Consider the following 5,169-nt stretch of genomic DNA (forward strand, 5'->3'; position numbering starts at 1 on the left):
TTTTTTTATCTTATTTTTTTTTTTTGTGGTACGCGGGCCTCTCACTGCTGTGGCCTCTCCCATTGCGGAGCACAGGCTCCGGACGCGCAGGCTCAGCGGCCATGGCTCACGGGCCCAGCCACTCCACGGCATGTGGGATCTTCCCGGACCAGGGCACGAACCCGTGTTCCCTGCATCGGCAGGCGGATTCTCAACCACTGCGCCACCAGGGAAGCCCTGTCCACCTTTTTAAAAGGAGGTACTTGGTGCCTGCAAAGTACACTGCTGTGCTGGGAAATGGCCTGAGTACTCCAGCAGTCACCAGGTTTTCAACTAAGTCTGTGGCTTTCATCTTTCCTCTTAGAATTCTATATTATTTTTGTTAGACTGCCCAAGAGGAGACAGGGGTCCCTTCTATCTATGCAGTAGTAGCCCCAGAATGGGAGACTTAAGAGCGTTCATAGTTCAATCAAATGTCCAATTGCTCTCAATAACACATTGATGCGAAAGCCACAAAACATTAGTACGTTGAATCCGTTTAGAGACTCCCTCTACAGGTCGTTTTAATTTTCCTTTCCCATTGCAAACTGCATCCAAACCTCACCAGCTGAATTCAGGTACTTTCCCCCCATCATGGGAACCCAAACCAAGTAGTTTAAAATAGGTATGTTGCAGGCCACAGCCACAGCCACCAAGAGACTCTGCTCTCTCCCAGCCAAGAGTGTGGGGACATCACAGGAGTGGGAGAGGCTAACCTACAGGGGGGAGGCTGGGTCCGTGAGAAGAACTTTGCTCCTGATGCCTCCTCCAGGGTCAGTGCTGCCTCTTCCCTTGTGTACCTCTTGGCTCCGATAAGCGCCTGCAGCTCAGGGACTGTTATTTTGGGTTTTTTTGCCCCCCCCTGCACACCACTGTGCATCTGCCTCACAGTCCTTGGCACTTTTGACCATTCCTGTGCCCAGGGCTCCCTGTTCCCATGGGGCGAAGTAGGATGGTGACTTATATTCAACAGAGCTAGAAAAGAGGAATCCCTCCCCTCCTCAAAGATCCCCCAGCATACACCGCTTCTTTCCTTAAAGTAGGAGAGGGAGCAAGAGTACATCGTCATGTACTTACGTTTGCTTCAAGTGGTTACCTGCTTGGACTCCTAATATTTTGGGTTCACTCAAAGCTCTACATCCTTATTGCTGACACCACTTATTTCACCTTTGGGGAAGCCTTTACTCATCAGTCAGCCATACTGCCTTCAGCTGGGGCCACAGGCTTGCTGCCTCATTGTCAAAACATCCTTTCCTCCTCCTGCCCCAAAGAGGAGCAACAACCTAAGTACCAGTTGGACAAAGTGTTTCAATCCTACCTCTCATTGCTCAGCCTCAAAACATCCATTAACATGTAGGACAACTAGGGACCCTTATTCCTCTCCTCGCTCAGCAACATTTGCTACCAGACCCCAGGTTATCTTCTCATATCCTCACCTGGCCCATGACCTTTCTCTTCTGGAAAGCCTTGTCTGTCAGGATCCCATCCTTGTTACCAAACTGTCAAGAGTAGTCTATGAAGGGTCTCAAATTTTATCCTATTTGCAAACTAAAAAGTTAACCTATTATTTTTTCATGGATACTGGCAGATGACATGAGACTCCTGGATCAAAGAACTTTATTACTTATAGTGCAGCAAGCAGCAATGCCAGTTCCCCCTACCCCCAACCCCAACAAAAGTGACGCAGATAGGCCTTGATGGATGCCTACACGTGCAGTGGGTTGTGTCACGGGAAAAGAACCCTGAGCTTGGGGGAGTCAACACTTAGTGAACAGTGGGCAAACTTGCTCCCAGGGAAGAGACATTACTTCCTCTCTCAAGATGGCTCACTATCAACAGAACACTGAGATACAGCCCAGGAAAAGAGTGGTCAGGGTCTTGCATTCATACGATGCAAGAACGTGCAGGGATGGTCAGGGCTCATGGCAGGTTGCCTCTCCCAACACTTTCTCATTCTCCAGTGGGTCACCTTTGACAGCATTATAAACCAAATCCAGGGCACTAACAGCCTGAATACTGATACTGAATACTATTCAATACTAATCAGCAGTTTCCCAGAGGAGTTTGCCAGTCACAGGGAAATCTCCCCCAAAGAGCCAAAACTCCCTTACAGCAGCCAAGACCCACTGCAAAAAATTTTGAGACCTTTACTGTTGTCTCTGAATGGATCTAAGGTCGGCACGATAAACTGCAGGAGGGGGCTGGCTGCCAGACAACCTAACAGCTGCCATCCCTCCTCACCCAAGCAAACCAGCCACAGTTCTAACAATTCACCTGGTTTCTGTTCACAGAAGCAGGGAACTTCCCTCCTTTCATGCTTGTGTAGGTGTGTGTCTCTGTAACTGCTGTGTGAAAGGAAGAGGAATCTGCTGCCCACCAGGGATGAATATTAGTGTCAGTAGTTATAATGGGGCAAATCCGAAGGTGACTGCCAGATTAGTCAGGAAGTCCTCCTGCTCAGAGAAAGTGAGCACCAACCAGCACACCTTCTGAGCAATTGTCTTTGAACCTACTTCCCAGTACTAAAAGCCTACAACCACCTCCCTAATCCTCATTAGCAGGCAATAATATATTTAAAACATTATTCTGAGAAGGGGGTCATAGACAACCCCAGACTGTCATAAAAGATCCATGGCATAAAAAGAGGTTAATTATCCTCATCAATTATTCTTGAATAATTGTGGATATCAGAGGAGTCCCTGAGCACATGTGCTTTCAGGCTGGATTGTTAAGAATATTCTATTTAATAACATTAGAGGGCTTCCCTGGTGGCGCAGGGGTTGAGAGTCCGCCTGCCGATGCAGGGGACACGGGTTTGTGCCCCGGTCCGGGAGGATCCCACATGCCGCAGAGCGGCTGGGCCCGTGAGCTATGGCCGCTGAGCCTGCGCATCCAGAGCCTGTGCTCCGCAGCGGGAGAGGCCACAACAGTGAGAGGCCCGCGTACCGCAAAAATAAATAAATAAATAACATTAGAGGCTGTCAGTGGGGACGGTATATTTTACAAAAAATATTGTGGTATTAGCAGTTTCCCCAGATAACTTCCATCAGGGAGACAAGGTTTGGGAAGGGGTGTCTAGCCAGGAGTGGTAATATGACAGAGAGTTGGTGAGAGAAAGCTCTAAATTGAGTGGGAACTTGGACCCAGAGAAAAATACAACTTGTGTGTATTCAAAGGACCTTCTGCCTTTTCTTCCATTCCCTAAGGTTGTTCTGAAGCAAAAAGATTGTTTCTAAAAATACATGCAGCACCAACTGTCAAATACACATTAGCAGCTCAAATTTACAAATAATGAAAAACACAGCTGTCTTTCCCCACTCTCCTCAGCAGTCTTAAATACTTGGAAGAGCTAAGTTCTTCCTCGGCAGGTGTGAGGAGTTGAGTCAAGAGGAAAATGTGATGGATGTCAGTTTCCTGGTGGAAGGGGTGCTACAGACCTACTAAAGAGAGTAAAGAACAGCCCAGCAACATTCAAAACTGGCTGGAGTGACCACTCAGTTGATGCACGTGTCAAAAGCCGGCTAGAGGTGCTCTGCAGCCTCACAAATTGCACCCATGCTGAGGCTTGAGCCTGTTCAAGTGATAAACTATCACTTGAAACTATAGGAAACTATCCTAGAATACCACATTGGGTAGGTGGGTGGGCTGGGGTGCACGCAGGATGACCGCATGGCTGGGCTACTAACCCACTTCTTTCTTTATCAAATGGATACTGCCTCAACTGGTCAGGGAGAAACCTTAAGATAGCCATGCAGCCTAAGAAATCTCAAAGTGGGGTTTATGGGCAGATTTAAGGGATTATAGCATTCATATTCTTTGTAATCAGAAATGTTTTATATGTAGGCATTTCTAGGGGGTAAGGAGCCTTCATAAATCTCAAGGTATACATAATCTAAAACCTCTTTGACAGGTTCAGACACTTAGTCCTAGAGAAGAAATGAGATTTGCCCAAGGTCACAAATTAGAGTAAAGCTGAAAACTCAGGTCTCTGTCTCTCACTTGAGGACCTCTTCTATTCCCTCTTCTATTGACTCCTTCCTTAGGATAGTGAAAAACTAGAAGAAAAACACATCAATTAATATGGAAATAGTTAAATCAAAACCATTAGTACTATGGAATGCAGCTATTGAAAATGCATTTGACTTATATATACTGACAGGGAACGTACCTAAGAAATATTAAGTTAAAAAAAATAACATATTTCAACGTAATTCAATTTTCATAAAAAAAATATAAAATACATGTTTATATATGTAAAGAAAACGATATAACTGATGTGAAAGAATTCCAAGGAGGCATCATGGAGCGGGTTATTCCCTGTCTATATCCATGAGCTTTGGGACCCCTGTGTCTAACAGTAACTTCTTCACTGTAAGAATACGATTATCTGATTACACTTTCAAAAGCTTCAAGCAGCTGACAGAATAGAATTTTCACCTGGGGGCGGGGGGGAGGGGGCGAGGAAACTAGAAGCTCAGAGAATTACACGGCCTACCCAAGGCATATGGAAACAGAGTATAGAATCCAAGGCTTCAACTCCCTGTCTAGTGATGTTCTACAGTCCCCTACTGCATGGTGCTAAATAGGGCAATGTTCCCAAGTCAAAGAGGAAAATGTGATAACTGGAATTTCTTATAAGCCGATTATAGTTTTAGGCTCAGCTGGAATTGTACTTATGTAAGACTAGAGGGACAATATTCCTATAGGTCACAGGATCTGGGCAACTGCTCAGTTCTTCTCTGACCATAGTGGGAAAATACTAGAAACGGTGCTGCTCACAACTCTGGAGCCAGACACAACAGGTTCAAATCCCAGCTCTAACGTTAGCCATGTGATAAATTATTCAATTTTTGTGCCTCTGTTTCCTCATCTATAAAATGGAGTTAATATCAGTACCTACTTTCTTGGGACAGTTGTGAGCACTAGTGAGTTAATACATGTAAAGTACCTGGAACACTACCTGGCACAAAATAAGTACTGAGTGTCATTACTGTTATCACTGGAAAGCTAGCAGTTCCTCACCTACAGGTTCCCAGGGGCCTCTGACCAGTGAACAGCCTAGAAACAAAAGGAACCTATAGCAGTAAGACTGTTAACATGTGCTGCTCTGTTCCTTCCATCAAGACTATGACTCCATTTTTTCACATCTTC

This window comes from Physeter macrocephalus, chromosome 16 (assembly GCF_002837175.3).
Source record: "Physeter macrocephalus isolate SW-GA chromosome 16, ASM283717v5, whole genome shotgun sequence".
In the NCBI taxonomy this organism is placed as follows: Eukaryota; Metazoa; Chordata; class Mammalia; order Artiodactyla; family Physeteridae; genus Physeter; species Physeter macrocephalus.